Source organism: Lactuca sativa, chromosome 9 (assembly GCF_002870075.4).
Source record: "Lactuca sativa cultivar Salinas chromosome 9, Lsat_Salinas_v11, whole genome shotgun sequence".
NCBI classification, from domain to species: domain Eukaryota; kingdom Viridiplantae; phylum Streptophyta; class Magnoliopsida; order Asterales; family Asteraceae; genus Lactuca; species Lactuca sativa.
In genome coordinates this window covers 151220365-151232085 of record NC_056631.2, presented here as the reverse complement: position 1 = coordinate 151232085, position 11721 = coordinate 151220365, and positions in this window count along the sequence as shown.

Below are 11721 nucleotides of genomic sequence, written 5' to 3'. Positions count from 1 at the left end.
CTATTTATCAACAGATGGCATCTACATTACCGCGCTTCCTATGAAAAATTCGCGAAGTGAATGTAATGGGAAAGGAATGGTACTATGGTGTAGTGTCGAACTACAACCGTACCTATTACCTTAAATCTAGGGTAAACCTACCAAGTACCACGGTATTTGGATATATATATAGGTATATATATCAATACACCGATACTCAACTTGCCTTATTTGATGGATAAGGTATAATGTGATGTCTAGATCCCAGACTGTTTCGCTCCCCTATCAGAGGGATTTTAGGACCCACACACGACCCCTGCATGAATGCAAGCCGTGAGCACCACATTACCTGCGATCATGTATACTCGATATAACAATCACAATCGTAGTGTGATTTATCAGTATAGTTAGATCCTAAACTGGTTCTTAGCTATAGCCCCTAATGACGTCTATCCTATGTATATGAAAGCGTACTCATGTAAGTGTGATCACGTAATTGTACTTATGGTGTACTGAAATGTTCTACGTGTGCTAGCTGTAATGTGTGATCTCTTTATCTAGCAAGTATTGTCATGTAAGTGTTCTAGTATAATTGTATATGTTCTCGTCCTAATATAGATGTATATGTATTGCACATCAACGTTCTAGAAAGTATTGACTCATGAATGAACTGACTCGTTGTATGATATCGTGTTCTAGTAATAGTTCTAGTATCTTCCTGAACTACCCAAATGGTAGCTTACTAGTAATCTAAGTGGTACGTATGGACGTGGATGTATACCCTTGCTACCCAAGGGCATATGATGAACTAGAAGAACCTTTTATGACTTTATATGTACACATGATATATAACTAATATTTAAACGACCTTCGGACGAGTATCCAATATCCCACCAGACCACATCTCAAGGCGCGAAAAGGAAATAGGGTGGATAGCCTTCCTAAGTCTTTTAAACATTTTTTATATAACTATACATATAGAGGCATGCAATTTATAATATAAAAGCATAAATAAGTTTGGTAAAACATTTGAAACATAAATATTAGTTTAAGGAAAGATCGACTTGATGTCAATCTATAAAACAATTTGAAGGAATAAGTTTGATAAAACAATATAAGTATAAGGAACATTTGTTTGAACCGCAGTTGTAAATAAGTTTGAAATATGATAAACAGAGTAAGAGGTACAGTGTAATAAGGAGTTTAAAACATATAAAATGTTTATAAAAATCATTTGAAGGAAACTGTTTGGTAAAACGGCTAATGAGTAGCCAAATCTTTTGAATGTTGTATATTAATCACATGTGATTGATGTAATAAGTAATATACTCCTACTTACTAATCACATGCAATTGACATAATAAGTAGCATGATTCTACTTGTATCCCCCCCATAAAGCATTTAAAAGTAGTTTAAAACATTATTTAAGGGGTATGAACTCACATGAAAGCTTGAAGATAGCGAGATGGAAAACCGGGCAGAGTTTCGTCTCGGGAAACGGATTTTCCTCGGGATTCTCGGGAATCTTGGGAGTAAAATCGACCCTCGGGACTTGAGCAAAAAGACCAGAGCTTCGGGTTATAACGGGCACGGAAAACGAGGCAAGATCGAGAGAGAAATGAGAGAATTGAGCAACTTTTTCGGAAAGCCTCGCATCCTATTTATAGGAAGGCTGAACCGCCTCCGTACGCGGGGCGTACGCTCGTACGCAGCGCGTACGCGTACGTCATGCGTGACCGAAGCCTCGACTGCCTCGGTTCGGATGGGACGGGTTGCTGGGTACGCGGGTCGGATGGGACGGCGGGTCGGACGGGACAGCGGGTCGGACGGGTCGGAGCTTCGGACGGGTCGGACGGGTTAGATTCTTCGGATAGTGCGACCTGGACGATCCGAGACCCTCGATCTCAGTACGCGGGGCGTACGAAGGTACGCAGGGCGTACTTCGGTCCTATCCGGTGACTCCCCTTCGGATAATACCGGGAATTTATAATTAAATTCATATTTATTTTAATTAAACTTCTAAAATTCATATCTCCCTCATACGAACTCCGTTTTTGACGTTCTTTATATCCACGCGAAGGTGAGACCATGATCTACAACTTTCGTTTAGATTCCGTTGGCAAATTCCGAAATTATTTTTATTATTTATTTATTAAAATGACGTGATTAAGGAATTTCTTCTAAAATTCATAACTTTCACATCCGAAGTCAGATTTGGACGTTCTTTTTATGCACGATCATAGATTGAGGTTGTCTATAACTTCCATTTAGATACTTAAGGCTAAAAACTATTGCATCGAAATTTCGCGTTTTACGATTAATCGCTGATGCCGGTTTTTCCGAGAATCTTCGGTTGGTCATAACTTCTTCATTATAACTCGGATTTTAGGGTTCTTTATATGTACGAAAACCTTGATACGGTTCCTACTACTTTAATTAACCCAAATAAGATTTTAGGAAAGTTATATTTTGACCTAAATTTGATTGGTTTTACATTACATTGTCTCGAAATATCGGGTTGTCACACCTTTTGATCACAAAATTAATTCCAAATTAATTCTTGATCAATACTAATTAAATAATATAATTTCGTATTAATATATTAGAACTTATAGTATATTAACAAATCGTAAGTGTCATTTTCTCATTTTATCTATCCAATTGTTGAGATGCCAGGCAACCCAAATGGACCATGCCAAACCGGGTCAAGTACATACTAAATATAGTTATGGACTTAGACACCTTATCCAACAGCCGGGAACCTAGGAAAGCCTAGGATACGCTTCAGTGGGTTAGTGGTGGGGTTTAGTGAGTTTTAGTGCATTGGTTTGAGGAAGTGACTTAGAAGATTTGGGAGTAATTTTAAGCAAATTATGGATAGGTGTGGAAGGTAGTATTTGGCCCGTACTACTGAAAGCACATGATACATACTTGTCACAACCCCAAACCAGAACGGCGGAATCGTTCGAGGGTGGATGACTTCATGTAGTATCATAACAGTTGACTAAATAGTAAAGAAAGAAAACACATCCATCATAAATATAATTTAAAAAGTTACATCGTTCAGTTTATTACATGTTTCAAAAGAAATTACATTATGATGATTCAATAAGTTTGAAATTGACGCCTTAGCGTCCCTTCCCAAAAAGCTGTTGTTACCTGTATTACTGAATCCCTGAGAAATACAAGTAGTTTTGAAAAAGTGTCAACAATTAAGTTGGTGAGTTTGTAAGCATTTTTGTATAAGAATTGTATGCCTTTTTGTATAAAGTAACTGAGTTTGTTTCCATAAAATCCAATATTTTCCATAAATGAATAGTAGTTTTAAAAGTTCTAAAAACCGGAATGCTTAAGTATTTTCGATACCTAAAATAGTGTAAGTAGATTTATATATGTATATATAACCACTAAGGCGTTTGATAGCCTTGTAAATCAAATGTTTCAATAATTCATGTGAGTTTTATAACCGTACTATTGACCCAGAATGCCTGTAACAACGTTCTATAGGCGTTGGAATGATATGATGTTTGTCACCCTAGACCTGCCGGCCTAACTGTAGCTAATAGTTTGGGTGCAGGATTGTCAATCTCGTATAGATCTATAGACAAGTATCACGCTCTCCCTACAAGAAATTATCGTTTATAATACAGGACTTAAAATGCATACGTGAAGTAAAATGTCTCACAAAGTTTGTATGAAATAGATATACGTATGAAAAGTCCATTTTTCTTGTAAATGTAAGTGATTCCATTTATTGTGTTCATAGAGTGTAAAATATCATGAACATCTCGTAAACTATACCTATTATAGTATTTCAAAAGTGTGTTTCATTTGAATGATATACCTTAGTGTATTACAAACTTTGCATGTAAAGTATAACATTTGTAATAACGTTATTTTATGTATTTAACATTTATACACAAAATGTAGATAAATCATTTGAAACTGTACGTAACGATTTGCATTTTAACGTAACTTTTCTTGCATTTCACTTGTAATTCTCCCCCTAAAATATAGTAAAAGCATGAAAGTATAGAGGTATGAACTCACTTGGTAGAAGTGGCGGTTTGATGAAAACGAGACTAAACGTAGGCAGCACTTCGACTGGAGAAAGTCGATTTCTCGGAAATCTCGGGGCTTCAGACCTTCATCAAATCTTGGATATGGAACTAGGGATTCGGGGTATCTTCGAAAGGCTCAAAAGTGAGAAAACGGGAGAGAAGTGGTGTAAATTAGCAAAAGGAGCCGGAACCCTCGCATCTTATTTATAGGGCTGGGATGCACCTCGAACGCGGGGCGTTCCTAAAACACAGGGCGCTCCCTCGGATGCAGGCGTTCGGAGCCTTCGAGCGTCATTGCATACAAACTTCGGACTCGATGTGTGATGGGACTGACTTTGTTTGAAGAACGCAGGGCGTTCCCCTCTTCAGCCAACCTCAGATTTTGTGCCTCTATCTTGTAAAATTCGTAACTTTCGCGTACGAGCTCCATTTTTGATGTTCTTTATATCCACGCGTACTGAGAATTTAATCTACAATTTTCATTTAGACTTCGTTGGCTAATTTTAAATTTATTTTTAATTATATATTTTTAATAGGCCGTGACAGGAAAAGACCGTTAAGAATTCATAACCTTTTCATCCGATGTCCATTTTCGTCTGTCTTTTTACCATTGTACTACTATTGTGGAGATCTTCAACTCTCGTTTAGGTTGTGTCGGCTAAATATCGCTCGATCTCTATTTCGAGTTTTTAGTTGTCTACCACTACTCTGAAACTTATAAAAATCATAACTTCCTCATATGAAGTCAGATTTGGACGTTCTTTTTATGTACATTCATGGTTTAATGATATCTACGACATTCGTGTAGACACCTAAGGCTAAAAAGTATTGTATTGAAATTTCGCGTTTTACGCTTAGTAGTGTTTTACAAGTTTTGCTGCGGATTTTCGTTTGGTCATAACTTATTCGTTATAACTCGGATTGTTATGTTCTTTATATTTCTGAAAAGCTTGTTACGATATCTATTACCTTATGCACACTTGAGACTTTTAAACATTTCATTTCTGACGCTATTTTTATTTATTTATCACTTCAAAATAGATTACAATACTTGACTTACGTCATTACATTGATTTGAAATATCGGGTTGTCACATCATTCCCCCGTTGGAGAGAATTTTGTCCGGAAATTTATTCTAAGATAAGTATTTATGGTATTGGGAAAATATGTGAGTATTTTTGTTTCATCTGATCTTCTTACTCCCAAATGTATTCAGGTCCTCGCTTTACATTCCAGCGGATCTTCACAATAGGTATGCAACTTTGTTTTGTTCTTTTCATTTCCATATCCGTGATTTCTACTGGTTCCTCTACAAGTGGAGACTCTCTTTGATTTCGATTTCGTCCAAAGGGATGACGAGGGTCTCATCGGACAAACACTTCCTTAAGTTCGACACATGAAAGGTAGGATGTACGTTATTCAGTTCCTATGGTAATCGAAGCTTCTATGCTACCGGGTCGATCCTGGTGAGGATCTCGAAGGGTCCTATATACCTTGGATTTAGTTTCCCACATTTTCCAAAACGTATTAACCCCTTACAGGGTGAGATCTTCAATTGAACTTGGTCCCTAACCTGAAATTCCAAGGGCTTCCGTCTTTTGATTGGATAACTCTTTTGTCTATCTCTTGTAGCTTTTAATCGTTCCCAAATTTGGAAAATCTTTTCCGTCGTTTCTCTTATGATTTGTGGGCCTGTGAGAGTGCTGTCAGGTATTTGACCTCTAGCTAGTTGTGTGTCACCCACTTCAGCCTAGCATAGAGGTGATATGCACTTGCGGCCATAGAGGCCTGCGAATGGAGCAACCTTGATGCTAGTGTGATAGCTATTGTTGTACGAGAACTCGACTAGTGGTAAATGAGTATTCCATGCCTTACCAAAATCGATCACACAAGCTCTTAGCATATCTTCCAAAGTTTGAATGGTCCTCTCACTTTGACCGTCGATTTGTGGATGGTAAGCGGTACTCATCTCTAGTCTCGTAGCTAGAGATTTTTGTAGTGACTGCCAGAACCGTGAGGTGAATCTTGTATCTCTGTCGTAGATAATGGATATTTGTACACCATGCAGTCGCACAATCTCCCTGATGTATGTTCGAGCTGGTTTCTCCATCTTGTCAGTTTTCTTTATTGGTAGGAAGTGTGCGGATTTGGTTAACCTGTCGAAGATCACCCAAATGATGTCAAGTCCGCCCGCTATTTTGGGTAACTTGGTTATGAAATCCATGGTTATCCGCTCCCACTTCCACTTGGGTATTTCAGGTTGTTGTAACAATCCTGAGGGCTTTTCGTACTCTAATTTGACTTTAGGGCAAGTCAGACACTTGCCTACATAGGCAACGATTTCAGCTTTCATGTTCGGCCACCAATATAATTTCTTGAGGTCTAGATACATCTTGTTTGAATCGGGACGCATGGAGTATCGAGTCTGATGAACCTCATTCATGAGAACGTATCTGAGTCCACCAAACTTCGGTGTCCAAATTCGATTCATGAAATAACGAACTCCGTCACCCTTGAATTTAAGATTCTTATCCATTCCTCTTAAGGCTTCGCCAGTCACTGTTTCTGTTTTCAAGGCTTTCATTTGAGCTTCCTTGATTTTCATGGACAGGTGTGAATTAACCTCGCATTCGTAATCGCTCATTAGTTCAACCCATCTTCTCTGTCTCATGTTGAGTTCTTTTTGGTTGAGTATGTGCTGAAGGCTCTTATGATCGGTGAAGATTGTGCATTTCGTGCAGTAGAGATAATACCTCCAGATCTTTAGGGGAAAAAGAATGCTCCTAGTTCTAGGTCGTGGGTAGTGTAGTTGAATTATTGCATCTTGAGCTGTCTCAATGCGTATGTGATGACATTTCATCGTTGCATTAGAACACATCCCACACCTTGGTTTGATGTGTCGCAGTAGACCACGAAGTCTTCTGTTCCTTCTAGCAGAGATAATATAGGTGCGCTGCATAGGGCTTGTTTTAGAGTTTGGAACGCAACGTCTTGCTTCTCTCCTCAGTTGTAGGTTACACCGTTCTAAGTCAGGGCGATAAGTGGTTTGGCAATATTTGAAAAGTTTTGTATGAATCTTCGGTAATAGCTAGCAAGGCTCAAGAATTGTCGGATTTCCGTTGGAATTATTGGAGCTGACCAGTTCTCGATTGGCTTGATTGTGGAGGGGTCCACGTGTATCCCTTCCTTGCTGACCACGTGACCATGGAAATCTACTTTCCGAATCCAAAATTCGCACTTTGAGAATTTTGCATATAACTTCTGTGCCATTAATGTTTCCAAGACTTGCTGGAGGTGGTGACTGTGTTCTTCTTTACTCTTCGAATAGAGGAGTATATCATCTATGAACACAATCACAAATTTGTCTAGGAAAGAACGACATACTTGGTTCATTAAGTCCATGAACACCACTGGTGCATGTGTAATCCAAGGGGCATCACTACAAACTCGTAGTGACGATAACGAGTTCGGAAGTCCGTCTTGGGAACATCTCCTTCCAGGACTCGCAGCTGATGGTCCTGGATCTTAAATCGACCTTTGAGAAGTAGCTTGCTCCTTGGAGTTGGTCGAACAGATTGTCTATGCACGGTAAGGGATATCGGTTCTTGATTATGAGCTTGTTTAGTTCTCGGTAGTCGATGCACATGCGAAAGGATCCAACATTCTTCTTTACAAATAGGACTGGTGCTCCCCAAGGTGAGAAGCTCGGCCTGATGAATCCTTTGTTGAGTAGCTCGTTTAGTTGGCTGGATAATTCCTACATCTCTGCCGGGGCTAGACGGTATGGCGATTTTGCCACTGGGGTAGCTCCGGGAATCAAGTCGATTCTGAACTCGACATGACGTTCTGGTGGAACTCTTGGAAGATATTCAGGGAAGAAGTCGAGGAAATCGTAGACTTCTGGAATGTATTTGATATCCTTTGTTTCTTTTTCCTTATCTACCACGTGGGCTAGGAAAGCACAATACTCTTTGCATAGGTATTTTTGTTCTTTAACGCAAGAGATGATTTATAAATTGGTACCGGGTTTATCACCATAAATGATAAGAGTTTTTCTATTTGGCAGATTAAGGCAAACGACCCTTTCGTGACAAAGTATATCAGCATGGTGAAGGCTTAACTAATCCATAGCGATGATGACATCAAAGCTTTTTATAGTGATCAACATTAGATCGATTTAGAACGAGTATTCATTTAAATCTAGCTTGTAGCCTATGTACATATCGTTTGTGCTTTCTGTTTTATTGTTTTGCATTTCTGCTGTAAATATCTTATTAAGTGATCGGGGTTTTTGCTTAAGTAAGTGTTTGAATTCATGGCTCTTGAAACTCCGCTCCGCACCACAATCAAAAAGTATGCATGCATAAGCGCTATTGAGGAGAAACGTACTCGTAACCACCGTGGGGTCAACTATTGCTTCGTTCTGCCCTATTGCCAGCACTCTTCCTATGCCGCCAACATTCCTTGACATAGGGAAATCTCTCCTGTAGTGCCCAGTTTCACCACACCCATAACATGCCTAAACCCTCACCGACTCCAGGAACTTCGGTGATTAGTTGTGCCGGTGTCTTACAGAAACGGCCAGTGTGGCCTTTCTTGTTGCAGTTATTACAATGCATCACCCTACAATTCCTGTTGTGATGGAAATTGCAATTACTGCACTTTGGTAGGTTTCCGTCATATTGCTTTGCTGGTGTAGGGGTAACAGGAACAATGGTGGGAGCAGTAGCGGCATGGACAGGCACTATCTGTTGTTTCTTGGAAGGTTGTAGCGAAGATTGACCCTTCCTTTTGTTGTGAAACCTCTTCTTGTTGTTGTTGATATTATTCTTGTTGTTGTTGTTGTTGCTCTCTATGGATTGCTTCGGAAAAGCAATCATGAATCCTTGACTGGCGTCATGGTCAACGAGGGACTATGCAAGCTATTTAGCACTATCGAAAGTAACTGGCTTGGAAGTTAGTACACTTCCTTGAATCTGGGGTGACAGTCTACATATATATCTCTTGATCTTCTTGCTCTCTAGAGCAACCATTCCCGGGCAAAGTATTGCTAAGTCATTGAACCTATTTGTATAGGTTGTGCTGTCCGAGCGTACCATTGTAAGGCCCCAAAGCTCTTGTTCGAGCTTCCGTACTTCGCCTCTCGGGCAGTACTCTTGCATGAGAATTTTCTTTAGGTTTTCCTATACCATGGAGTTAGCCACTACTAGAGTTAGTGACTTGGCGTGGACATTCCACCACATTAGGGCTCGTTCAGAGAAAGTACATGCTACTTATTTTACTTTGTTCCCTTCTTGGCATGAGCAGATTTCGAATACTGCTTCCGTTTTCTCTATCCATTAGGACAGAGCCATAACTCCTCCAGTCCCATTAAAGGATATGTGTTTGCTGTAGGTGAAGTCCTTGTAAGTGCATTCCCCAGAACGTCCTTGATGTTGACCATTGCTAGAGCTATTTATTCCTCCTCCTGACCCATTGTTTCTCATTTGGGCCATTGCTGTTGTAACTGCAGCTGTTACGGTAGCCTGGAAAACAACATTGTTCATTGATGGGGGTGTTGGTGGTGGAGTTGGTGTTGGTATTCCTGTAGTATTGAAGCGTCGGGGATTCCTTCTTGGCGTCATGATTCTGCCATAAGTTAAAAGATGAATTCTTGATAACTCTTTAGAATGATTATGGAAAGTCTTAGTATATATGTTTAACGTTCCAAACAATACCGAATTTGTAAGTTAATTGCGAAATGGAAACTTGTAATAATAAGTGTATGATTTTCCTTAGTATTTTAAGAATTTAGTGAAATACCCAATGAAATAATAAATGCGTGTCAATCTCATTGATATTAATATTTGATACATCGATTAGGAAAATTTGACCTTAACACAGGTCTAGAGTACATCATTGAAAATAGGAAAATTTGACCGCATTCAGGCCCTCGAATTATGTACTCACAATTCGTCGGGTTTACATACATAAAGGAAAGAGTGGCACCAACGCTCACTCAATAAGTATATACATAGCGCAAGAAGTACGTGCTCTACTCCAAGCGGGTGGTACGATTCGGACCATGGTATGTTGTTGTGGAAGTCCGAGCTCAAGCTACTTGACGTTTAGCCTTGATGACGCGCCTCTCCATTGCGACTTGGTTTTTTCCAAAACTCCCTTACCTCGGCTCTAGCAACGGTAATGTCTTTCTGAAGGGAAAAGGTGTGCTCTATTATTCGATCATGTTCTTCGTCCAGACGATAATGATGTACCGCTGTGATTTGGGTAGTGGCATCAACGTCCATGATTTGGTTGGCGTTTACCCTTGCTTGCTCGCCTTGATTGACGTTGCGACGAACCATGACAAGGAGTGCTCTGTCAGCCGAACCCCCGCTACGGAGGTCACAAAATCCTTGTTCCATGTCGTAGGGTGGACGTTTTCCTTGTTTCCTGCTCCATCATTTCAGATCTACAGCCCAGAGGGGCGCCGGGCCCTGAAAGTTCCATCGAGGGTTTGGTGCCTCCTGGGGAGGATTGTAGACCTCGGGTTCTGATTCAGTGCCCTCATCATCAGCTTCCTCTTCTTTTTTTTCTTCTTCGGGATTCTCTTCTGGATCTTCCTTAGAAACCACTTCGGGATCGTCTTCTGGATCCTCCTCGGGAATGTCTCCGGGATTGTCTTCTGGATCCTCCTCAATCCAACCCCCATTTCCCTGGTTTAGGTAGTAGGGATCCCCGCGGATATGAAATCCTGCCATTTTATCTGATCGAGAATAGAGATAAGAGAATTATATATAAAACTTGAGGGTAAAGAAATTTTTTTTGATAAGACCTTCACCAAGTCCTCCTATAATTACCTAGTGCACACGAATTACAGACAATTGAGATTGAATGGACCGTTGGATAAGTAGCTTCACTCTAGCCAACATCCAAACAAGGAAAAGGACCTAAAGCGAAATCATAAATCCTAAGCTCATGCAACCTCACTCATGTGTAACCTTAAAGTACACACTTAACAATTATAGACTTGTCAATGAAGGTTTTTAGTTTTTATAACCATAATTCTATTTAATTGACGATTCCTAATTCTAACGAATTGTCGAGGTATACTCATTTATTACAAATTTTCATAGGGTCTTAAATACTCCTATAGTATTTAAATTTATAAATTTTCTACTAGTGTTACTATGGTAAGTTTTTGATTCATTGCTCACTATGACTATTCCCCGACATACGTTGCTCATATCTTGGATAAATATAGTTGATCAAGCTATATTCACCCTAGATCTGATTACATATTATGGGGCATAGTCATAGTGTCCAACTTGTCTTAATACTTTTGTATAGTTCTAACTATGACATTAAACTGTTGCATGCATGTATTTGTACCTTTATGACACTAACATTTTAATTTAAATGAAATACGGCTGATGTGAAAACGTTTTGTGAGAGAGTTTTGGTCCCTTTGCATTTATAGTTTGTATATCTTATGTGGTTTGATATACTTAGTTCACTATAAACAATGATCTGAAAGCAATCTGTCACACCCCCAAACCAGAACGGCATAATCGTTCGAGGGCGGATGACTTCATGTAGTATCATAACATTTGAGTAAATAGTAAAGAAAGCAAACACATCCGTCATAAATATCATTTAAAAAGTTACATTGTTGATTGTATTACATGTTTCAAAAGAAATT